This window comes from Equus asinus, unplaced genomic scaffold (genome assembly GCF_041296235.1).
Source record: "Equus asinus isolate D_3611 breed Donkey unplaced genomic scaffold, EquAss-T2T_v2 contig_130, whole genome shotgun sequence".
In the NCBI taxonomy this organism is placed as follows: Eukaryota; Metazoa; Chordata; class Mammalia; order Perissodactyla; family Equidae; genus Equus; species Equus asinus.
In genome coordinates this window covers 1-23,126 of record NW_027224773.1, presented here as the reverse complement: position 1 = coordinate 23,126, position 23,126 = coordinate 1, and the positions used below count along the sequence as shown (strand labels likewise).

At 75.2% G+C, this 23,126-nt stretch overlaps 11 non-coding genes across 11 annotated transcripts; 7 read left to right on the top strand and 4 right to left on the bottom strand.

The window, feature by feature from the left end:
• Window positions 1-2,886: 2,886 nt before the first annotated feature.
• TRNAG-GCC (transfer RNA glycine (anticodon GCC)) lies at window positions 2,887-2,957 on the bottom strand. Its single transcript has one exon. It is a non-coding gene; the product is annotated as a tRNA-Gly (tRNA).
• A 1,802-nt stretch (window positions 2,958-4,759) lies between these two features.
• Window positions 4,760-4,842, bottom strand: TRNAL-CAG (transfer RNA leucine (anticodon CAG)). Its single transcript has one exon. It is a non-coding gene; the product is annotated as a tRNA-Leu (tRNA).
• A 538-nt stretch (window positions 4,843-5,380) lies between these two features.
• Window positions 5,381-5,452, top strand: TRNAD-GUC (transfer RNA aspartic acid (anticodon GUC)). Its single transcript has one exon. It is a non-coding gene; the product is annotated as a tRNA-Asp (tRNA).
• Window positions 5,453-6,198: 746 nt separating this feature from the next.
• Window positions 6,199-6,270, top strand: TRNAG-UCC (transfer RNA glycine (anticodon UCC)). Its single transcript has one exon. It is a non-coding gene; the product is annotated as a tRNA-Gly (tRNA).
• A 3,338-nt stretch (window positions 6,271-9,608) lies between these two features.
• Window positions 9,609-9,679, bottom strand: TRNAG-GCC (transfer RNA glycine (anticodon GCC)). The gene has a single exon. It is a non-coding gene; the product is annotated as a tRNA-Gly (tRNA).
• A 1,802-nt stretch (window positions 9,680-11,481) lies between these two features.
• TRNAL-CAG (transfer RNA leucine (anticodon CAG)) lies at window positions 11,482-11,564 on the bottom strand. Its single transcript has one exon. It is a non-coding gene; the product is annotated as a tRNA-Leu (tRNA).
• A 538-nt stretch (window positions 11,565-12,102) lies between these two features.
• Window positions 12,103-12,174, top strand: TRNAD-GUC (transfer RNA aspartic acid (anticodon GUC)). Its single transcript has one exon. It is a non-coding gene; the product is annotated as a tRNA-Asp (tRNA).
• A 746-nt stretch (window positions 12,175-12,920) lies between these two features.
• On the top strand, window positions 12,921-12,992 carry TRNAG-UCC (transfer RNA glycine (anticodon UCC)). Its single transcript has one exon. It is a non-coding gene; the product is annotated as a tRNA-Gly (tRNA).
• Window positions 12,993-18,825: 5,833 nt separating this feature from the next.
• Window positions 18,826-18,897, top strand: TRNAD-GUC (transfer RNA aspartic acid (anticodon GUC)). The gene has a single exon. It is a non-coding gene; the product is annotated as a tRNA-Asp (tRNA).
• Window positions 18,898-19,643: 746 nt separating this feature from the next.
• Window positions 19,644-19,715, top strand: TRNAG-UCC (transfer RNA glycine (anticodon UCC)). Its single transcript has one exon. It is a non-coding gene; the product is annotated as a tRNA-Gly (tRNA).
• A 298-nt stretch (window positions 19,716-20,013) lies between these two features.
• On the top strand, window positions 20,014-20,085 carry TRNAE-CUC (transfer RNA glutamic acid (anticodon CUC)). Its single transcript has one exon. It is a non-coding gene; the product is annotated as a tRNA-Glu (tRNA).
• The last annotated feature ends 3,041 nt before the right edge of the window (window positions 20,086-23,126 follow it).

The window sequence follows — 23,126 nt, the reverse complement described above, 5'->3', positions numbered from 1 at the left end:
ACCACGCACACTTTTAGCCCGCGCCGGAGCTCGCTCGCTTCGCCCCTCGCCCCCTGGCCTCGGCCTCCCGACAAGGCCACCCGCCACGTCCAGCCCTGACCCTGCCACGCCCCCTCCACCCCTGCCAACGGCAGACCTTTCGGCCCCCGCTCGCCCCCTGGGCGTCTCCCCTCCTCCTCCTCCTCCTCCTCCTCGGACGCTCGCCTCGCTTCCCCTCTTCCTCGGTGGCTGGGGCCGCCTCTCTCCCGCCGTGGCCGCGGGCGCACAGCCCCGCCGCCGGCCCCCGCACGCGCTTCGACTCTCCCGCAGCCTGGCTTCGGCCGCGACAGTTTCGCGGCCCCCAAGCCGCCCCTTGGTCCCTCCCGAGGTGGGGCCGCCGGTGGGGGCTGGGGCTGGGGGTGCGGGCGGGAGGGGGCAGGGGTCTCCCTGGACCGGTCGGGCCACCTGCCGAGACCTGTGGTCCCTGGCCTCGCCCCTCGCGCCAGCCAAGGCGCCGGCAGCTTTCCCGCCGCCGCCTGCCGGGTCCTGGGCCCGCTGCGTGTCCCGGGGGCCCGGCGATTGGGCGCCAGGGGCGTCTGGGTCTCGCGCGGGCGTGGGAGCCGAGGGCCCGGCCGCGGCGCCCGAGAGGCGGAGATGGGCCAGTGACCCTCGACCCGTCCGTCCGTCGGGCTAGCGAGACCAGCCCGCCGCGGAGGAGACAGAGCAGGGAGCTACAGGAGGCCGTTCCGGAAAACGCCACGGGCAAGCAGGTGGGGAGGGGCTGGGGGCGGACGGGTGGCGGGGGTGGCCAGCGTTTTCTTCCAGTGGCCTCAGCGACGCTCCGCGTCCTATGGCCAAGTGGCCGGGGCGTTCCCCGGAACTCTTGCCTCCCCCACGCCCCTCCCCCCACCGAGCTGGGACTTTGGACGGCGTTCCCCTTCCCGCCTCGGCGTCCACCCACGCCATCCCTCTCTCCAGCCCCGCATCCATCTTCTCCTGCGGCTGCTCCCCAAAGGAGATGGCAGCTCTCCGGCCCCTTGCCGCCACGACGGGCGCGCCGCCGTGAGCCAGCGGAGCTGAGTATCTGTCCAGGGACCGGTTCCGGCCGAGGCAGAGGGGAGGGCCGAGCCGATGAGCGGCAGGAAGCTGCCGCGGGCCCCACGCTGGACTTTGACGGAGCCGTTCTCCCCTGTGCCAAGGCGCCCCCGGTGGGCATAGGGGTGCGCCCCGTGAGCGCGGGAAGCTCCCCCACGGGCCCGGCCGGGGTGCTGGGCGTGCGCGTGCGGGGGCGGGAGACGGTGCGGGATGGAGGCGTCGGTCCCGGTGGGTGGCCCCCCACGCGGGTCAGGGCACAGGGCCAAGTGACCCCAGGAAGAGGGCACGGCGGTGAGCCGCGCGGTGGGTGGCGTGAGGAGGAGTCCCGGGTGTGCGAGCGGAGCGCCGCGGGCCCGGAGGAGGTGCGGGGCTTGCGGGAACGGGCCGCTCAGGCAGGGGCTCCGGGCGGCCAGGCCCCTTGGCCGGCACGGGTGGCGGCGGGTGAGATCTAGGGTTGGGGTGGGGACGAGGGGCCTGAGCGGGGGAGGGGGGACAGGGCCGGGGGAAGCGAGTCCTCGGGGCGGGTCGTGCGAGAGAGGACCACAGGGTCCGCGGGGTTGTTGGCGGATGGTGGGGCGGGGGGGCCTGGAGGCCGTAAGGAGCGGCGGGTGGCAAGCAGGGGCAGTGGGCTCCGGTGCGAGGAAGACGGAAGCCCCTGCGGTGGGAGAGGACGCCGGCGGGCGAGACTGGCTGTGCTGCGCTGCGAGGTGGTGAGGCTAAGGAGTAGGGTGAGAGGAGGGGTGGGGAGCGGGCAAGGGCGGGGAATGCCCCTGCCCCAGAGACAGAAACGACCTGTCCTGGGGACAGAGAGTCGCGTCTCGGGTGTGCGTTGGGGGTTGAGTTGAGAAGAGGCCAAAGGGACCAACGGAACGGAGGATCCCCGGCCGGGAAGGATTTGGAAAGTGGGGGCGCGGGGAGGAGGGGCCTGACAGGCGTCGGGGTGTTGGAGCAGTAGGGGGGTGGGGAGGGTGGAGGTGGAGGGGTTGGGGCTGGGGTGCGGCTTGGGGCTTGCAGGCTGGGGTGGCGGCGGCGGGCTTGGCAGTGTCCTCGGGGCGTCCTGGGGGCGGGGGTGGCGGCGAGGATTCGTCGTGGTGCCGGTGCTGACGCGTGGTGGACTTGGTGCTGGCGCCGGGGGAAGGGGGGGAGGGGCGGGGTGGGTGGACTGGGTGGCAGTGGCGGCGCAGGTGGTTTCGGTGGTGGAGGGCCCGGCGAGCGTTGGCAACCGATGGCGGCCGAGCGGGATCAGGTGAACACACGGCGGGCGTGCATGGTGACGATCTCGCGGAACTCTTTGGAAAGACTCGAGGGCGCGCCATCAGGACACGGGGACCCTCCGGGAGAAGGCGGTGGGTCACCCGTAGGAGCGGCACGTTCCTTCCTGCCGGCAGTGCCAACGCCGCGTAACTTGCCGGCCGGGGTCAGAGCGAGCCAGAGAGCGGGGAAAGGTGGCGGAGCGTGAGGAGGTGGGGCGTGCATGGGCCCGCGTGTGCTGCGGGAGAGTGTCCCTCGAAGGGAAACGCGTGACTCGAGCGGGGTCACGGGAAGGAAAAGAAGAGGGACAAGGAAGGAAGGTGCGCGGGCACGAGAGTGGCTGGGCCGTGAATGTGTCAGGGCACGGGGGTTTGGGGGGCGGGCGTTTGGTTCCCGGGGTGCGTGTTTGGGGGCGGAGGGGGGGGGGACTTTTGTCTCCAGGGCGAGAGCGAGGGCCCGGGGCGGGCGGAAGGTGTTGGTGTGTGGGGGCGGCCTCGAGCGCAGGAGAGAGGCAGCCTAAGCTGGACGTCGGGGCCGCGGGACCAAAAGGGGACGGGGTGCTGCATGGGCCGGGAATCGAACCCGGGCCTCCCGCGTGGCAGGCGAGAATTCTACCACTGAACCACCCATGCACCGGTGGCCGGCGCCACCAGGCGCCGCCCCAGCGGCGCTCGCCACCAGCCGCCCGACACTGGTCACGGCCCTGCGGGGCCATCTCCTCCATCCGAGCCAGTCGGCGGACGGGGCAGCTGGAAGAGAGGCTGCGGGGCCCTGGAGGGCGCTCGGGGGCGGGCGCGGTAGGAGGGGGGTGCGGAGCAGGGAGACCCGGAGGCGCGGTGGCACCTGTGCGCCGAGGCGCGGAGGAGCCGCGACAGAGCGGGGCGGCCTCGGCCCATCCCGCGCCTTGTGTCCGGCCCAGGGCCGCCGCGACCCTGCCGGCGTCGCCGGAGGAAGCCAGGAGCCGCGCCCAGCCTGGCCCGCGCTCGAGTGCCAACGAGGGGCGGCGATCTGTGGCGGGCGACGTTCCCTTCGACGACCCACGGGCCCGTGCCCAAGTCCCCTGGGCGGCGGGCTTCCCCGCGGGTGCGCTGGGCGCGTGGCCGTGCGCGGGCGCCAACGGCGCGGCCTGCCGGACGAGAGCAGGGCAGGGCAGGGCAGGGCAGGGCAGGGCAGGGCAGGGCAGGGCTGGGCAGGGCTGGGCAGGGCTGGGCTGGGCGGGAGGGCCGTGGCGTGGGGGCGGCCGTGGGAGCCGCAGGCTGGGGAGCGCCGCCTCGGCCGCCCGCCGCTGAGCGGCGCTCAGGCCAAGAGACCCGAGGGGCCTGAGCCTGGCGCCTGCGCTCTGGCCGACGGCTCGCCCGCAAGGGTCCGGCTCCGGGGTGCGTTGGTGGCGAGGCAGGAGCGCGGTCTTGGATGGCGGGCGCGCTTTGGCAGAGTGGCTGCCGGCCGGCGGGCCGCCCGCGGAGGAGGCGCGCCGTCGTGTCGTCGTGGGTTTGGGCCCCCGAGGCGCCTTCGCGCGTGCAGACGGGGCTTGGCCCCGGCCGTGGGCCCGACGTGGCGTGTGGGCGACGGGGATCCAGGGCTTCGGCTCGCTGCTCCCCGGAGCCAGCTTGCCGGGTTGGGCCCGCGTGCCAGGCAGGCCCCGTGCAGGGAGGGCGCTGTGGTGGGCTGGCGAGCAGAAGGCCGGGCTGCGTGGGGCCCGGGAGGCAGGCATGTGTGGCCCGGGCGAGGCCCCGAGGTGAAAAGTCGTGGTGGGCACCACAGGCCACCGAGATGGGGACGGCGACCTGAGCAGGGTGTGGAGAGGATGGGCGGGCCGGGCGGCCGGGGGCTGTGGGAAAGGACAGCGTGTTGGACGGTGTGCCGCCCGTTGCGCAGGCGTGGCGCTCCAAGAGCGAGGCGCTGTGCGCCAGGCAGAAGTCGGAGGGTGACCCGTGGAGGGCTTTGCTCACGCAGGGTCGGGTGGGGTGGGGTGGGGTGGGGTGGGGGAGGGGGAGTGGGAGTGGGAGTGGGAGCGCGAGTGGGAGGGAGGGCTACACAACCCCCCTAATGGGGGGGCTCGTGTGCGGAGGGGGAAGGGGAGAGCAGGCGAGGAACGATGGGGCGCGAAGTCCTGAAGCCCCCGCGTGTGGGGTCCGGTGGGAAGGGTGTGTGAGTGAGTGGGCGGGGGCGCGCGCGCTGTGTCGGGAAGGCCGGTTGCCAGTGGGTTCGAGGCGCTGGGGCAGCCTCCTGGGCTGAGTGCGCCAGGCCCGCGCAGCGGCGGGCGTGAGAAGCGGGTGGGGTGGAGAGGCGTGCGTGTAGGGGCCTGGAGTTTGGCGCGGCGGCCACAGGCCGGAGCGCCAGCCCGGGCCGGCCAGGAAGGCGGCCAAGGGCGGCGCTCGGGTGTGCGGGAGGCCCGGGTAGGCGGGCGTTGGTTGGGCGGGCCAAAAGGTCGGCGTGTCAGGAGTGGGATTCGAACCCACGCCTCCAGGGGAGACTGCGACCTGAACGCAGCGCCTTAGACCGCTCGGCCATCCTGACGGCGGGCCTGGGCGCGTGGCCGCTCGCCTGGCTGGGAGCCGACGCGGCCGGCGGGGCCCTTGGCCGCCCGCGGCGCCTGGCGGGCGTCTTTGTGGGCGCGCCACGGACGGGACGCGCGCGCCGGCCGACGGGGAGCAAGGCCAGCGGACTCGCCCGGCTCCACCGCCGCCGCCGCCCCGTCGCCCACCCCGGGCGCCGGCCGGGACAAGGCCGCGGCCCGGCGCGCGCCCCCCTTCTCCTCGCCGCCTCGCTGGCCCTCTCGAGAGGGCCTCTTCCTCGCGGCGCGATCTCCGCACGGGAGGCAAGAGGCGGCGCAGACTCGGCATTTCCAGCCGCCGTCGCCGCCGCCGCCAGGGCCGGGCGCGCGGTCGGGGTCGTGTGCGGGCCGCGGGCCGCTTTGCTGGATGACGCGGTCGTTTGGCTGTCGGGTCGGATGGGGCACACGTGCCGGGCACCGGTGGCGGGCAGGGCCTCGAGGGCGGGGGTCGGCGTCGGCAGGCAGCCGGAGAGCGGTCGGGCGCCGGGGCGGCCGCCGCCGTCCTCGTTAGTATAGTGGTGAGTATCCCCGCCTGTCACGCGGGAGACCGGGGTTCGATTCCCCGACGGGGAGGCAAGACGTCCCTTTTTGGTGGCTGGCGCCGCTCTGCGTCCGGCCGCTTGCCCCCGAGGGCCCTTCTTCGCCCTGCCGCGCCCCGCCCTCCAGCCCCCGAGGGCGCTTCTTCGCCCTGCCCCGCCCTCCAGCCAGGCGCAGGCCGCCAACCCGTGCCCGGCCTGCCCACGGGGACCCCTCCCCGAGGCCCCCTCGCCGTCGGGCGGCGGTCGTTCGGCACGGCCGAGCCAAGGCTTCCTCTGCTCCCCGCAGCGCCCGACGAGCGGCCCGCCCCCAGCGGCTGGCGCACGGGGCTCCCTGCGACGCGACGCGACGCGCGACGCGCGCTGCACAGCTGCACAGCTGCCGGAACGGGCGGCGGGTGGGTCCTCTCTCGGTGCGCGCAGCTGCCTCGCCGAGCAGCCTGTGGAGAGGGGCTGGGGCGAGCCGGACGGTGGAGGGCGGGCGCCCGGCCGGGGCTTTGGCGGGGCGGTCGGCGTGGGAATGGCGGTCGCTTGGTGGCGCGGCAGCGAGGGCGCCCCCCAGAGGCGGTCCGTCCCGGCGGACGAGGGCTGCCGCGTCGGGCGCGGCGCTGGCGCTGGCGCGGGGCGGCGGTTGGTGGCGCCGGTGGCAGCGCCGCGCTGCGGGCGGGCGGGGCGTCGGAGCAGGGCTGCGCCAGGCGGCGGCGGCGGCGGCGGCGGCGGCGGCGGCCGGACTGCTGTGGCGCGAGCCCCGGGCCGGCGTCTCGGGGCAGGCCGGGCTGTGCGGCGTTGGTGGTATAGTGGTGAGCATAGCTGCCTTCCAAGCAGTTGACCCGGGTTCGATTCCCGGCCAACGCAGCGGGCCGACCTTTTGCCGAGCTGCGGGGCCCTCCCGCCCCGGAGGCGGGCGGCGGGCGGCGGGCGTGCGGCTGTGCGTGTGTGTGTGTGTGCGTGTGTGTGTGTGCGTGTGTGCGCGCGCAGCGTTTTGAGGGCGCGGCGAGCAGGAAGCCGGCGAGGGCGCGTGCCTGGGCCGGGGCGGCGGGCGGCTGGCCTGCGCAAGGCAGGGGGCCCCGGCGGCGAGGGAGCGGCGAGCGGGCGGGCTGCGGGCCCCGGGTCCAGGAGGCGCAGGCGAGGCGCGAAGCCCGACGCTCCCTGGTGGTCTAGTGGTTAGGATTCGGCGCTCTCACCGCCGCGGCCCGGGTTCGATTCCCAGTCAGGGAAGCCTTTCTTCTTCCTCTCCGCCTGCCCGCCTGCCGGCCGCCCGACCTCCGCCTCCCCGGCGCGGCGCGGGCGGCCGCGACCCCTCCCCCCACCACGCACACTTTTAGCCCGCGCCGGAGCTCGCTCGCTTCGCCCCTCGCCCCCTGGCCTCGGCCTCCCGACAAGGCCACCCGCCACGTCCAGCCCTGACCCTGCCACGCCCCCTCCACCCCTGCCAACGGCAGACCTTTCGGCCCCCGCTCGCCCCCTGGGCGTCTCCCCTCCTCCTCCTCCTCCTCCTCCTCGGACGCTCGCCTCGCTTCCCCTCTTCCTCGGTGGCTGGGGCCGCCTCTCTCCCGCCGTGGCCGCGGGCGCACAGCCCCGCCGCCGGCCCCCGCACGCGCTTCGACTCTCCCGCAGCCTGGCTTCGGCCGCGACAGTTTCGCGGCCCCCAAGCCGCCCCTTGGTCCCTCCCGAGGTGGGGCCGCCGGTGGGGGCTGGGGCTGGGGGTGCGGGCGGGAGGGGGCAGGGGTCTCCCTGGACCGGTCGGGCCACCTGCCGAGACCTGTGGTCCCTGGCCTCGCCCCTCGCGCCAGCCAAGGCGCCGGCAGCTTTCCCGCCGCCGCCTGCCGGGTCCTGGGCCCGCTGCGTGTCCCGGGGGCCCGGCGATTGGGCGCCAGGGGCGTCTGGGTCTCGCGCGGGCGTGGGAGCCGAGGGCCCGGCCGCGGCGCCCGAGAGGCGGAGATGGGCCAGTGACCCTCGACCCGTCCGTCCGTCGGGCTAGCGAGACCAGCCCGCCGCGGAGGAGACAGAGCAGGGAGCTACAGGAGGCCGTTCCGGAAAACGCCACGGGCAAGCAGGTGGGGAGGGGCTGGGGGCGGACGGGTGGCGGGGGTGGCCAGCGTTTTCTTCCAGTGGCCTCAGCGACGCTCCGCGTCCTATGGCCAAGTGGCCGGGGCGTTCCCCGGAACTCTTGCCTCCCCCACGCCCCTCCCCCCACCGAGCTGGGACTTTGGACGGCGTTCCCCTTCCCGCCTCGGCGTCCACCCACGCCATCCCTCTCTCCAGCCCCGCATCCATCTTCTCCTGCGGCTGCTCCCCAAAGGAGATGGCAGCTCTCCGGCCCCTTGCCGCCACGACGGGCGCGCCGCCGTGAGCCAGCGGAGCTGAGTATCTGTCCAGGGACCGGTTCCGGCCGAGGCAGAGGGGAGGGCCGAGCCGATGAGCGGCAGGAAGCTGCCGCGGGCCCCACGCTGGACTTTGACGGAGCCGTTCTCCCCTGTGCCAAGGCGCCCCCGGTGGGCATAGGGGTGCGCCCCGTGAGCGCGGGAAGCTCCCCCACGGGCCCGGCCGGGGTGCTGGGCGTGCGCGTGCGGGGGCGGGAGACGGTGCGGGATGGAGGCGTCGGTCCCGGTGGGTGGCCCCCCACGCGGGTCAGGGCACAGGGCCAAGTGACCCCAGGAAGAGGGCACGGCGGTGAGCCGCGCGGTGGGTGGCGTGAGGAGGAGTCCCGGGTGTGCGAGCGGAGCGCCGCGGGCCCGGAGGAGGTGCGGGGCTTGCGGGAACGGGCCGCTCAGGCAGGGGCTCCGGGCGGCCAGGCCCCTTGGCCGGCACGGGTGGCGGCGGGTGAGATCTAGGGTTGGGGTGGGGACGAGGGGCCTGAGCGGGGGAGGGGGGACAGGGCCGGGGGAAGCGAGTCCTCGGGGCGGGTCGTGCGAGAGAGGACCACAGGGTCCGCGGGGTTGTTGGCGGATGGTGGGGCGGGGGGGCCTGGAGGCCGTAAGGAGCGGCGGGTGGCAAGCAGGGGCAGTGGGCTCCGGTGCGAGGAAGACGGAAGCCCCTGCGGTGGGAGAGGACGCCGGCGGGCGAGACTGGCTGTGCTGCGCTGCGAGGTGGTGAGGCTAAGGAGTAGGGTGAGAGGAGGGGTGGGGAGCGGGCAAGGGCGGGGAATGCCCCTGCCCCAGAGACAGAAACGACCTGTCCTGGGGACAGAGAGTCGCGTCTCGGGTGTGCGTTGGGGGTTGAGTTGAGAAGAGGCCAAAGGGACCAACGGAACGGAGGATCCCCGGCCGGGAAGGATTTGGAAAGTGGGGGCGCGGGGAGGAGGGGCCTGACAGGCGTCGGGGTGTTGGAGCAGTAGGGGGGTGGGGAGGGTGGAGGTGGAGGGGTTGGGGCTGGGGTGCGGCTTGGGGCTTGCAGGCTGGGGTGGCGGCGGCGGGCTTGGCAGTGTCCTCGGGGCGTCCTGGGGGCGGGGGTGGCGGCGAGGATTCGTCGTGGTGCCGGTGCTGACGCGTGGTGGACTTGGTGCTGGCGCCGGGGGAAGGGGGGGAGGGGCGGGGTGGGTGGACTGGGTGGCAGTGGCGGCGCAGGTGGTTTCGGTGGTGGAGGGCCCGGCGAGCGTTGGCAACCGATGGCGGCCGAGCGGGATCAGGTGAACACACGGCGGGCGTGCATGGTGACGATCTCGCGGAACTCTTTGGAAAGACTCGAGGGCGCGCCATCAGGACACGGGGACCCTCCGGGAGAAGGCGGTGGGTCACCCGTAGGAGCGGCACGTTCCTTCCTGCCGGCAGTGCCAACGCCGCGTAACTTGCCGGCCGGGGTCAGAGCGAGCCAGAGAGCGGGGAAAGGTGGCGGAGCGTGAGGAGGTGGGGCGTGCATGGGCCCGCGTGTGCTGCGGGAGAGTGTCCCTCGAAGGGAAACGCGTGACTCGAGCGGGGTCACGGGAAGGAAAAGAAGAGGGACAAGGAAGGAAGGTGCGCGGGCACGAGAGTGGCTGGGCCGTGAATGTGTCAGGGCACGGGGGTTTGGGGGGCGGGCGTTTGGTTCCCGGGGTGCGTGTTTGGGGGCGGAGGGGGGGGGACTTTTGTCTCCAGGGCGAGAGCGAGGGCCCGGGGCGGGCGGAAGGTGTTGGTGTGTGGGGGCGGCCTCGAGCGCAGGAGAGAGGCAGCCTAAGCTGGACGTCGGGGCCGCGGGACCAAAAGGGGACGGGGTGCTGCATGGGCCGGGAATCGAACCCGGGCCTCCCGCGTGGCAGGCGAGAATTCTACCACTGAACCACCCATGCACCGGTGGCCGGCGCCACCAGGCGCCGCCCCAGCGGCGCTCGCCACCAGCCGCCCGACACTGGTCACGGCCCTGCGGGGCCATCTCCTCCATCCGAGCCAGTCGGCGGACGGGGCAGCTGGAAGAGAGGCTGCGGGGCCCTGGAGGGCGCTCGGGGGCGGGCGCGGTAGGAGGGGGGTGCGGAGCAGGGAGACCCGGAGGCGCGGTGGCACCTGTGCGCCGAGGCGCGGAGGAGCCGCGACAGAGCGGGGCGGCCTCGGCCCATCCCGCGCCTTGTGTCCGGCCCAGGGCCGCCGCGACCCTGCCGGCGTCGCCGGAGGAAGCCAGGAGCCGCGCCCAGCCTGGCCCGCGCTCGAGTGCCAACGAGGGGCGGCGATCTGTGGCGGGCGACGTTCCCTTCGACGACCCACGGGCCCGTGCCCAAGTCCCCTGGGCGGCGGGCTTCCCCGCGGGTGCGCTGGGCGCGTGGCCGTGCGCGGGCGCCAACGGCGCGGCCTGCCGGACGAGAGCAGGGCAGGGCAGGGCAGGGCAGGGCAGGGCAGGGCAGGGCAGGGCTGGGCAGGGCTGGGCAGGGCTGGGCTGGGCGGGAGGGCCGTGGCGTGGGGGCGGCCGTGGGAGCCGCAGGCTGGGGAGCGCCGCCTCGGCCGCCCGCCGCTGAGCGGCGCTCAGGCCAAGAGACCCGAGGGGCCTGAGCCTGGCGCCTGCGCTCTGGCCGACGGCTCGCCCGCAAGGGTCCGGCTCCGGGGTGCGTTGGTGGCGAGGCAGGAGCGCGGTCTTGGATGGCGGGCGCGCTTTGGCAGAGTGGCTGCCGGCCGGCGGGCCGCCCGCGGAGGAGGCGCGCCGTCGTGTCGTCGTGGGTTTGGGCCCCCGAGGCGCCTTCGCGCGTGCAGACGGGGCTTGGCCCCGGCCGTGGGCCCGACGTGGCGTGTGGGCGACGGGGATCCAGGGCTTCGGCTCGCTGCTCCCCGGAGCCAGCTTGCCGGGTTGGGCCCGCGTGCCAGGCAGGCCCCGTGCAGGGAGGGCGCTGTGGTGGGCTGGCGAGCAGAAGGCCGGGCTGCGTGGGGCCCGGGAGGCAGGCATGTGTGGCCCGGGCGAGGCCCCGAGGTGAAAAGTCGTGGTGGGCACCACAGGCCACCGAGATGGGGACGGCGACCTGAGCAGGGTGTGGAGAGGATGGGCGGGCCGGGCGGCCGGGGGCTGTGGGAAAGGACAGCGTGTTGGACGGTGTGCCGCCCGTTGCGCAGGCGTGGCGCTCCAAGAGCGAGGCGCTGTGCGCCAGGCAGAAGTCGGAGGGTGACCCGTGGAGGGCTTTGCTCACGCAGGGTCGGGTGGGGTGGGGTGGGGTGGGGTGGGGGAGGGGGAGTGGGAGTGGGAGTGGGAGCGCGAGTGGGAGGGAGGGCTACACAACCCCCCTAATGGGGGGGCTCGTGTGCGGAGGGGGAAGGGGAGAGCAGGCGAGGAACGATGGGGCGCGAAGTCCTGAAGCCCCCGCGTGTGGGGTCCGGTGGGAAGGGTGTGTGAGTGAGTGGGCGGGGGCGCGCGCGCTGTGTCGGGAAGGCCGGTTGCCAGTGGGTTCGAGGCGCTGGGGCAGCCTCCTGGGCTGAGTGCGCCAGGCCCGCGCAGCGGCGGGCGTGAGAAGCGGGTGGGGTGGAGAGGCGTGCGTGTAGGGGCCTGGAGTTTGGCGCGGCGGCCACAGGCCGGAGCGCCAGCCCGGGCCGGCCAGGAAGGCGGCCAAGGGCGGCGCTCGGGTGTGCGGGAGGCCCGGGTAGGCGGGCGTTGGTTGGGCGGGCCAAAAGGTCGGCGTGTCAGGAGTGGGATTCGAACCCACGCCTCCAGGGGAGACTGCGACCTGAACGCAGCGCCTTAGACCGCTCGGCCATCCTGACGGCGGGCCTGGGCGCGTGGCCGCTCGCCTGGCTGGGAGCCGACGCGGCCGGCGGGGCCCTTGGCCGCCCGCGGCGCCTGGCGGGCGTCTTTGTGGGCGCGCCACGGACGGGACGCGCGCGCCGGCCGACGGGGAGCAAGGCCAGCGGACTCGCCCGGCTCCACCGCCGCCGCCGCCCCGTCGCCCACCCCGGGCGCCGGCCGGGACAAGGCCGCGGCCCGGCGCGCGCCCCCCTTCTCCTCGCCGCCTCGCTGGCCCTCTCGAGAGGGCCTCTTCCTCGCGGCGCGATCTCCGCACGGGAGGCAAGAGGCGGCGCAGACTCGGCATTTCCAGCCGCCGTCGCCGCCGCCGCCAGGGCCGGGCGCGCGGTCGGGGTCGTGTGCGGGCCGCGGGCCGCTTTGCTGGATGACGCGGTCGTTTGGCTGTCGGGTCGGATGGGGCACACGTGCCGGGCACCGGTGGCGGGCAGGGCCTCGAGGGCGGGGGTCGGCGTCGGCAGGCAGCCGGAGAGCGGTCGGGCGCCGGGGCGGCCGCCGCCGTCCTCGTTAGTATAGTGGTGAGTATCCCCGCCTGTCACGCGGGAGACCGGGGTTCGATTCCCCGACGGGGAGGCAAGACGTCCCTTTTTGGTGGCTGGCGCCGCTCTGCGTCCGGCCGCTTGCCCCCGAGGGCCCTTCTTCGCCCTGCCGCGCCCCGCCCTCCAGCCCCCGAGGGCGCTTCTTCGCCCTGCCCCGCCCTCCAGCCAGGCGCAGGCCGCCAACCCGTGCCCGGCCTGCCCACGGGGACCCCTCCCCGAGGCCCCCTCGCCGTCGGGCGGCGGTCGTTCGGCACGGCCGAGCCAAGGCTTCCTCTGCTCCCCGCAGCGCCCGACGAGCGGCCCGCCCCCAGCGGCTGGCGCACGGGGCTCCCTGCGACGCGACGCGACGCGCGACGCGCGCTGCACAGCTGCACAGCTGCCGGGACGGGCGGCGGGTGGGTCCTCTCTCGGTGCGCGCAGCTGCCTCGCCGAGCAGCCTGTGGAGAGGGGCTGGGGCGAGCCGGACGGTGGAGGGCGGGCGCCCGGCCGGGGCTTTGGCGGGGCGGTCGGCGTGGGAATGGCGGTCGCTTGGTGGCGCGGCAGCGAGGGCGCCCCCCAGAGGCGGTCCGTCCCGGCGGACGAGGGCTGCCGCGTCGGGCGCGGCGCTGGCGCTGGCGCGGGGCGGCGGTTGGTGGCGCCGGTGGCAGCGCCGCGCTGCGGGCGGGCGGGGCGTCGGAGCAGGGCTGCGCCAGGCGGCGGCGGCGGCGGCGGCGGCGGCGGCGGCCGGACTGCTGTGGCGCGAGCCCCGGGCCGGCGTCTCGGGGCAGGCCGGGCTGTGCGGCGTTGGTGGTATAGTGGTGAGCATAGCTGCCTTCCAAGCAGTTGACCCGGGTTCGATTCCCGGCCAACGCAGCGGGCCGACCTTTTGCCGAGCTGCGGGGCCCTCCCGCCCCGGAGGCGGGCGGCGGGCGGCGGGCGTGCGGCTGTGCGTGTGTGTGTGTGTGCGTGTGTGTGTGTGCGTGTGTGCGCGCGCAGCGTTTTGAGGGCGCGGCGAGCAGGAAGCCGGCGAGGGCGCGTGCCTGGGCCGGGGCGGCGGGCGGCTGGCCTGCGCAAGGCAGGGGGCCCCGGCGGCGAGGGAGCGGCGAGCGGGCGGGCTGCGGGCCCCGGGTCCAGGAGGCGCAGGCGAGGCGCGAAGCCCGACGCTCCCTGGTGGTCTAGTGGTTAGGATTCGGCGCTCTCACCGCCGCGGCCCGGGTTCGATTCCCAGTCAGGGAAGCCTTTCTTCTTCCTCTCCGCCTGCCCGCCTGCCGGCCGCCCGACCTCCGCCTCCCCGGCGCGGCGCGGGCGGCCGCGACCCCTCCCCCCACCACGCACACTTTTAGCCCGCGCCGGAGCTCGCTCGCTTCGCCCCTCGCCCCCTGGCCTCGGCCTCCCGACAAGGCCACCCGCCACGTCCAGCCCTGACCCTGCCACGCCCCCTCCACCCCTGCCAACGGCAGACCTTTCGGCCCCCGCTCGCCCCCTGGGCGTCTCCCCTCCTCCTCCTCCTCCTCCTCCTCGGACGCTCGCCTCGCTTCCCCTCTTCCTCGGTGGCTGGGGCCGCCTCTCTCCCGCCGTGGCCGCGGGCGCACAGCCCCGCCGCCGGCCCCCGCACGCGCTTCGACTCTCCCGCAGCCTGGCTTCGGCCGCGACAGTTTCGCGGCCCCCAAGCCGCCCCTTGGTCCCTCCCGAGGTGGGGCCGCCGGTGGGGGCTGGGGCTGGGGGTGCGGGCGGGAGGGGGCAGGGGTCTCCCTGGACCGGTCGGGCCACCTGCCGAGACCTGTGGTCCCTGGCCTCGCCCCTCGCGCCAGCCAAGGCGCCGGCAGCTTTCCCGCCGCCGCCTGCCGGGTCCTGGGCCCGCTGCGTGTCCCGGGGGCCCGGCGATTGGGCGCCAGGGGCGTCTGGGTCTCGCGCGGGCGTGGGAGCCGAGGGCCCGGCCGCGGCGCCCGAGAGGCGGAGATGGGCCAGTGACCCTCGACCCGTCCGTCCGTCGGGCTAGCGAGACCAGCCCGCCGCGGAGGAGACAGAGCAGGGAGCTACAGGAGGCCGTTCCGGAAAACGCCACGGGCAAGCAGGTGGGGAGGGGCTGGGGGCGGACGGGTGGCGGGGGTGGCCAGCGTTTTCTTCCAGTGGCCTCAGCGACGCTCCGCGTCCTATGGCCAAGTGGCCGGGGCGTTCCCCGGAACTCTTGCCTCCCCCACGCCCCTCCCCCCACCGAGCTGGGACTTTGGACGGCGTTCCCCTTCCCGCCTCGGCGTCCACCCACGCCATCCCTCTCTCCAGCCCCGCATCCATCTTCTCCTGCGGCTGCTCCCCAAAGGAGATGGCAGCTCTCCGGCCCCTTGCCGCCACGACGGGCGCGCCGCCGTGAGCCAGCGGAGCTGAGTATCTGTCCAGGGACCGGTTCCGGCCGAGGCAGAGGGGAGGGCCGAGCCGATGAGCGGCAGGAAGCTGCCGCGGGCCCCACGCTGGACTTTGACGGAGCCGTTCTCCCCTGTGCCAAGGCGCCCCCGGTGGGCATAGGGGTGCGCCCCGTGAGCGCGGGAAGCTCCCCCACGGGCCCGGCCGGGGTGCTGGGCGTGCGCGTGCGGGGGCGGGAGACGGTGCGGGATGGAGGCGTCGGTCCCGGTGGGTGGCCCCCCACGCGGGTCAGGGCACAGGGCCAAGTGACCCCAGGAAGAGGGCACGGCGGTGAGCCGCGCGGTGGGTGGCGTGAGGAGGAGTCCCGGGTGTGCGAGCGGAGCGCCGCGGGCCCGGAGGAGGTGCGGGGCTTGCGGGAACGGGCCGCTCAGGCAGGGGCTCCGGGCGGCCAGGCCCCTTGGCCGGCACGGGTGGCGGCGGGTGAGATCTAGGGTTGGGGTGGGGACGAGGGGCCTGAGCGGGGGAGGGGGGACAGGGCCGGGGGAAGCGAGTCCTCGGGGCGGGTCGTGCGAGAGAGGACCACAGGGTCCGCGGGGTTGTTGGCGGATGGTGGGGCGGGGGGGCCTGGAGGCCGTAAGGAGCGGCGGGTGGCAAGCAGGGGCAGTGGGCTCCGGTGCGAGGAAGACGGAAGCCCCTGCGGTGGGAGAGGACGCCGGCGGGCGAGACTGGCTGTGCTGCGCTGCGAGGTGGTGAGGCTAAGGAGTAGGGTGAGAGGAGGGGTGGGGAGCGGGCAAGGGCGGGGAATGCCCCTGCCCCAGAGACAGAAACGACCTGTCCTGGGGACAGAGAGTCGCGTCTCGGGTGTGCGTTGGGGGTTGAGTTGAGAAGAGGCCAAAGGGACCAACGGAACGGAGGATCCCCGGCCGGGAAGGATTTGGAAAGTGGGGGCGCGGGGAGGAGGGGCCTGACAGGCGTCGGGGTGTTGGAGCAGTAGGGGGGTGGGGAGGGTGGAGGTGGAGGGGTTGGGGCTGGGGTGCGGCTTGGGGCTTGCAGGCTGGGGTGGCGGCGGCGGGCTTGGCAGTGTCCTCGGGGCGTCCTGGGGGCGGGGGTGGCGGCGAGGATTCGTCGTGGTGCCGGTGCTGACGCGTGGTGGACTTGGTGCTGGCGCCGGGGGAAGGGGGGGAGGGGCGGGGTGGGTGGACTGGGTGGCAGTGGCGGCGCAGGTGGTTTCGGTGGTGGAGGGCCCGGCGAGCGTTGGCAACCGATGGCGGCCGAGCGGGATCAGGTGAACACACGGCGGGCGTGCATGGTGACGATCTCGCGGAACTCTTTGGAAAGACTCGAGGGCGCGCCATCAGGACACGGGGACCCTCCGGGAGAAGGCGGTGGGTCACCCGTAGGAGCGGCACGTTCCTTCCTGCCGGCAGTGCCAACGCCGCGTAACTTGCCGGCCGGGGTCAGAGCGAGCCAGAGAGCGGGGAAAGGTGGCGGAGCGTGAGGAGGTGGGGCGTGCATGGGCCCGCGTGTGCTGCGGGAGAGTGTCCCTCGAAGGGAAACGCGTGACTCGAGCGGGGTCACGGGAAGGAAAAGAAGAGGGACAAGGAAGGAAGGTGCGCGGGCACGAGAGTGGCTGGGCCGTGAATGTGTCAGGGCACGGGGGTTTGGGGGGCGGGCGTTTGGTTCCCGGGGTGCGTGTTTGGGGGCGGAGGGGGGGGGGACTTTTGTCTCCAGGGCGAGAGCGAGGGCCCGGGGCGGGCGGAAGGTGTTGGTGTGTGGGGGCGGCCTCGAGCGCAGGAGAGAGGCAGCCTAAGCTGGACGTCGGGGCCGCGGGACCAAAAGGGGACGGGGTGCTGCATGGGCCGGGAATCGAACCCGGGCCTCCCGCGTGGCAGGCGAGAATTCTACCACTGAACCACCCATGCACCGGTGGCCGGCGCCACCAGGCGCCGCCCCAGCGGCGCTCGCCACCAGCCGCCCGACACTGGTCACGGCCCTGCGGGGCCATCTCCTCCATCCGAGCCAGTCGGCGGACGGGGCAGCTGGAAGAGAGGCTGCGGGGCCCTGGAGGGCGCTCGGGGGCGGGCGCGGTAGGAGGGGGGTGCGGAGCAGGGAGACCCGGAGGCGCGGTGGCACCTGTGCGCCGAGGCGCGGAGGAGCCGCGACAGAGCGGGGCGGCCTCGGCCCATCCCGCGCCTTGTGTCCGGCCCAGGGCCGCCGCGACCCTGCCGGCGTCGCCGGAGGAAGCCAGGAGCCGCGCCCAGCCTGGCCCGCGCTCGAGTGCCAACGAGGGGCGGCGATCTGTGGCGGGCGACGTTCCCTTCGACGACCCACGGGCCCGTGCCCAAGTCCCCTGGGCGGCGGGCTTCCCCGCGGGTGCGCTGGGCGCGTGGCCGTGCGCGGGCGCCAACGGCGCGGCCTGCCGGACGAGAGCAGGGCAGGGCAGGGCAGGGCAGGGCAGGGCAGGGCAGGGCAGGGCTGGGCAGGGCTGGGCAGGGCTGGGCTGGGCGGGAGGGCCGTGGCGTGGGGGCGGCCGTGGGAGCCGCAGGCTGGGGAGCGCCGCCTCGGCCGCCCGCCGCTGAGCGGCGCTCAGGCCAAGAGACCCGAGGGGCCTGAGCCTGGCGCCTGCGCTCTGGCCGACGGCTCGCCCGCAAGGGTCCGGCTCCGGGGTGCGTTGGTGGCGAGGCAGGAGCGCGGTCTTGGATGGCGGGCGCGCTTTGGCAGAGTGGCTGCCGGCCGGCGGGCCGCCCGCGGAGGAGGCGCGCCGTCGTGTCGTCGTGGGTTTGGGCCCCCGAGGCGCCTTCGCGCGTGCAGACGGGGCTTGGCCCCGGCCGTGGGCCCGACGTGGCGTGTGGGCGACGGGGATCCAGGGCTTCGGCTCGCTGCTCCCCGGAGCCAGCTTGCCGGGTTGGGCCCGCGTGCCAGGCAGGCCCCGTGCAGGGAGGGCGCTGTGGTGGGCTGGCGAGCAGAAGGCCGGGCTGCGTGGGGCCCGGGAGGCAGGCATGTGTGGCCCGGGCGAGGCCCCGAGGTGAAAAGTCGTGGTGGGCACCACAGGCCACCGAGATGGGGACGGCGACCTGAGCAGGGTGTGGAGAGGATGGGCGGGCCGGGCGGCCGGGGGCTGTGGGAAAGGACAGCGTGTTGGACGGTGTGCCGCCCGTTGCGCAGGCGTGGCGCTCCAAGAGCGAGGCGCTGTGCGCCAGGCAGAAGTCGGAGGGTGACCCGTGGAGGGCTTTGCTCACGCAGGGTCGGGTGGGGTGGGGTGGGGTGGGGTGGGGGAGGGGGAGTGGGAGTGGGAGTGGGAGCGCGAGTGGGAGGGAGGGCTACACAACCCCCCTAATGGGGGGGCTCGTGTGCGGAGGGGGAAGGGGAGAGCAGGCGAGGAACGATGGGGCGCGAAGTCCTGAAGCCCCCGCGTGTGGGGTCCGGTGGGAAGGGTGTGTGAGTGAGTGGGCGGGGGCGCGCGCGCTGTGTCGGGAAGGCCGGTTGCCAGTGGGTTCGAGGCGCTGGGGCAGCCTCCTGGGCTGAGTGCGCCAGGCCCGCGCAGCGGCGGGCGTGAGAAGCGGGTGGGGTGGAGAGGCGTGCGTGTAGGGGCCTGGAGTTTGGCGCGGCGGCCACAGGCCGGAGCGCCAGCCCGGGCCGGCCAGGAAGGCGGCCAAGGGCGGCGCTCGGGTGTGCGGGAGGCCCGGGTAGGCGGGCGTTGGTTGGGCGGGCCAAAAGGTCGGCGTGTCAGGAGTGGGATTCGAACCCACGCCTCCAGGGGAGACTGCGACCTGAACGCAGCGCCTTAGACCGCTCGGCCATCCTGACGGCGGGCCTGGGCGCGTGGCCGCTCGCCTGGCTGGGAGCCGACGCGGCCGGCGGGGCCCTTGGCCGCCCGCGGCGCCTGGCGGGCGTCTTTGTGGGCGCGCCACGGACGGGACGCGCGCGCCGGCCGACGGGGAGCAAGGCCAGCGGACTCGCCCGGCTCCACCGCCGCCGCCGCCCCGTCGCCCACCCCGGGCGCCGGCCGGGACAAGGCCGCGGCCCGGCGCGCGCCCCCCTTCTCCTCGCCGCCTCGCTGGCCCTCTCGAGAGGGCCTCTTCCTCGCGGCGCGATCTCCGCACGGGAGGCAAGAGGCGGCGCAGACTCGGCATTTCCAGCCGCCGTCGCCGCCGCCGCCAGGGCCGGGCGCGCGGTCGGGGTCGTGTGCGGGCCGCGGGCCGCTTTGCTGGATGACGCGGTCGTTTGGCTGTCGGGTCGGATGGGGCACACGTGCCGGGCACCGGTGGCGGGCAGGGCCTCGAGGGCGGGGGTCGGCGTCGGCAGGCAGCCGGAGAGCGGTCGGGCGCCGGGGCGGCCGCCGCCGTCCTCGTTAGTATAGTGGTGAGTATCCCCGCCTGTCACGCGGGAGACCGGGGTTCGATTCCCCGACGGGGAGGCAAGACGTCCCTTTTTGGTGGCTGGCGCCGCTCTGCGTCCGGCCGCTTGCCCCCGAGGGCCCTTCTTCGCCCTGCCGCGCCCCGCCCTCCAGCCCCCGAGGGCGCTTCTTCGCCCTGCCCCGCCCTCCAGCCAGGCGCAGGCCGCCAACCCGTGCCCGGCCTGCCCACGGGGACCCCTCCCCGAGGCCCCCTCGCCGTCGGGCGGCGGTCGTTCGGCACGGCCGAGCCAAGGCTTCCTCTGCTCCCCGCAGCGCCCGACGAGCGGCCCGCCCCCAGCGGCTGGCGCACGGGGCTCCCTGCGACGCGACGCGACGCGCGACGCGCGCTGCACAGCTGCACAGCTGCCGGGACGGGCGGCGGGTGGGTCCTCTCTCGGTGCGCGCAGCTGCCTCGCCGAGCAGCCTGTGGAGAGGGGCTGGGGCGAGCCGGACGGTGGAGGGCGGGCGCCCGGCCGGGGCTTTGGCGGGGCGGTCGGCGTGGGAATGGCGGTCGCTTGGTGGCGCGGCAGCGAGGGCGCCCCCCAGAGGCGGTCCGTCCCGGCGGACGAGGGCTGCCGCGTCGGGCGCGGCGCTGGCGCTGGCGCGGGGCGGCGGTTGGTGGCGCCGGTGGCAGCGCCGCGCTGCGGGCGGGCGGGGCGTCGGAGCAGGGCTGCGCCAGGCGGCGGCGGCGGCGGCGGCGGCGGCGGCGGCCGGACTGCTGTGGCGCGAGCCCCGGGCCGGCGTCTCGGGGCAGGCCGGGCTGTGCGGCGTTGGTGGTATAGTGGTGAGCATAGCTGCCTTCCAAGCAGTTGACCCGGGTTCGATTCCCGGCCAACGCAGCGGGCCGACCTTTTGCCGAGCTGCGGGGCCCTCCCGCCCGGAGGCGGGCGGCGGGCGGCGGGCGTGCGGCTGTGCGTGTGTGTGTGTGTGTGTGTGTGTGTGTGTGTGTGTGCGTGTGTGCGCGCGCAGCGTTTTGAGGGCGCGGCGAGCAGGAAGCCGGCGAGGGCGCGTGCCTGGGCCGGGGCGGCGGGCGGCTGGCCTGCGCAAGGCAGGGGGCCCCGGCGGCGAGGGAGCGGCGAGCGGGCGGGCTGCGGGCCCCGGGTCCAGGAGGCGCAGGCGAGGCGCGAAGCCCGACGCTCCCTGGTGGTCTAGTGGTTAGGATTCGGCGCTCTCACCGCCGCGGCCCGGGTTCGATTCCCGGTCAGGGAAGCCTTTCTTCTTCCTCTCCGCCCGCCCGCCTGCCGGCCGCCCGACCTCCGCCTCCCGGCGCGGCGCGGGCGGCCGCGACCCCTCCCCCCACCACGCACACTTTTAGCCCGCGCCGGAGCTCGCTCGCTTCGCCCCTCGCCCCCTGGCCTCGGCCTCCCGACAAGGCCACCCGCCACGTCCAGCCCTGACCCTGCCACGCCCCCTCCACCCCTGCCAACGGCAGACCTTTCGGCCCCCGCTCGCCCCCTGGGCGTCTCCCCTCCTCCTCCTCCTCCTCCTCCTCGGACGCTCGCCTCGCTTCCCCTCTTCCTCGGTGGCTGGGGCCGCCTCTCTCCCGCCGTGGCCGCGGGCGCACAGCCCCGCCGCCGGCCCCCGCACGCGCTTCGACTCTCCCGCAGCCTGGCTTCGGCCGCGACAGTTTCGCGGCCCCCAAGCCGCCCCTTGGTCCCTCCCGAGGTGGGGCCGCCGGTGGGGGCTGGGGCTGGGGGTGCGGGCGGGAGGGGGCAGGGGTCTCCCTGGACCGGTCGGGCCACCTGCCGAGACCTGTGGTCCCTGGCCTCGCCCCTCGCGCCAGCCAAGGCGCCGGCAGCTTTCCCGCCGCCGCCTGCCGGGTCCTGGGCCCGCTGCGTGTCCCGGGGGCCCGGCGATTGGGCGCCAGGGGCGTCTGGGTCTCGCGCGGGCGTGGGAGCCGAGGGCCCGGCCGCGGCGCCCGAGAGGCGGAGATGGGCCAGTGACCCTCGACCCGTCCGTCCGTCGGGCTAGCGAGACCAGCCCGCCGCGGAGGAGACAGAGCAGGGAGCTACAGGAGGCCGTTCCGGAAAACGCCACGGCAAGCAGGTGGGGAGGGGCTGGGGGCGGACGGGTGGCGGGGGTGGCCAGCGTTTTCTTCCAGTGGCCTCAGCGACGCTCCGCGTCCTATGGCCAAGTGGCCGGGGCGTTCCCCGGAACTCTTGCCTCCCCCACGCCCCTCCCCCCACCGAGCTGGGACTTTGGACGGCGTTCCCCTTCCCGCCTCGGCGTCCACCCACGCCATCCCTCTCTCCAGCCCCGCATCCATCTTCTCCTGCGGCTGCTCCCCAAAGGAGATGGCAGCTCTCTCCGGCCCCTTGCCGCCACGACGGGCGCGCCGCCGTGAGCCAGCGGAGCTGAGTATCTGTCCAGGGACCGGTTCCGGCCGAGGCAGAGGGGAGGGCCGAGCCGATGAGCGGCAGGAAGCTGCCGCGGGCCCCACGCTGGACTTTGACGGAGCCGTTCTCCCCTGTGCCAAGGCGCCCCCGGTGGGCATAGGGGTGCGCCCCGTGAGCGCGGGAAGCTCCCCCACGGGCCCGGCCGGGGTGCTGGGCGTGCGCGTGCGGGGGCGGGAGACGGTGCGGGATGGAGGCGTCGGTCCCGGTGGGTGGCCCCCCACGCGGGTCAGGGCACAGGGCCAAGTGACCCCAGGAAGAGGGCACGGCAGTGAGCCGCGCGGTGGGTGGCGTGAGGAGGAGTCCCGGGTGTGCGAGCGGAGCGCCGCGGGCCCGGAGGAGGTGCGGGGCTTGCGGGAACGGGCCGCTCAGGCAGGGGCTCCGGGCGGCCAGGCCCCTTGGCCGGCACGGGTGGCGGCGGGTGAGATCTAGGGTTGGGGTGGGGACGAGGGGCCTGAGCGGGGGGGGGGGGGACCGGGCCGGGGGAAGCGAGTCCTCGGGGCGGGTCGTGCGAGAGAGGACCACAGGGTCCGCGGGGTTGTTGGCGGATGGTGGGGCGGGGGGGCCTGGAGGCCGTAAGGAGCGGCGGGTGGCAAGCAGGGGCAGTGGGCTCCGGTGCGAGGAAGACGGAAGCCCCTGCGGTGGGAGAGGACGCCGGCGGGCGAGACTGGCTGTGCTGCGCTGCGAGGTGGTGAGGCTAAGGAGTAGGGTGAGAGGAGGGGTGGGGAGCGGGCAAGGGCGGGGAATGCCCCTGCCCCAGAGACAGAAACGACCTGTCCTGGGGACAGAGAGTCGCGTCTCGGGTGTGCGTTGGGGGTTGAGTTGAGAAGAGGCCAAAGGGACCAACGGAACGGAGGATCCCCGGCCGGGAAGGATTTGGAAAGTGGGGGCGCGGGGAGGAGGGGCCTGACAGGCGTCGGGGGTGTTGGAGCAGTAGGGGGGTGGGGAGGGTGGAGGTGGAGGGGTTGGGGCTGGGGTGCGGCTTGGGGGCTTGCAGGCTGGGGTGGCGGCGGCGGGATTGGCAGTGTCCTCGGGGCGTCCTGGTGGCGGGGGTGGCGGCGAGGATTCGTCGTGGTGCCGGTGCTGACGCGTGGTGGACTTGGTGCTGGCGCCGGGGGAAGGGGGGGAGGGGCGGGGTGGGTGGACTGGTGGCAGTGGCGGCGCAGGTGGTTTCCGGTGGTGGAGGGCCCGGGCAGCGTTGGCAACCGATGGCGGCCGGGCGGGATCAGGTGAACACACGGCGGGCGTGCATGGTGACGATCTCGCGGGAACTCTTTGGAAAGACTCGAGGGCGCGCCATCAGGACACGGGGACCCTCCGGGAGAAGGCGGTGGGTCACCCGTAGGAGCGGCACGTTCCTTCCTGCCGGCAGTGCCAACGCCGCGTAACTTGCCGGCCGGGGTCAGAGCGAGCCAGAGAGCGGGGAAAGGTGGCGGAGCGTGAGGAGGTGGGGCGTGCATGGGCCCGCGTGTGCTGCGGGAGAGTGTCCTCGAAGGGAAACGCGTGACTCGAGCGGGGTCACGGGAAAGGAAAAGAAGAGGGACAAGGAAGGAAGGTGCGCGGGCACGAGAGTGGCTGGGCCGTGAATGTGTCAGGGCACGGGGGTTTGGGGGGCGGGCGTTTGGTTCCCGGGGTGCGTGTTTGGGGGCGGAGGGGGGGGGGACTTTTGTCTCCAGGGCGAGAGCGAGGGCCCGGGCGGGCGGAAGGTGTTGGTGTGTGGGGGCGGCCTCGAGCCGCAGGAGAGAGGCAGCCTAAGCTGGACGTCGGGGCCGCGGGACCAAAAGGGGACGGGGTGCTGCATGGGCCGGGAATCGAACCCGGGCCTCCCGCGTGGCAGGCGAGAATTCTACCACTGAA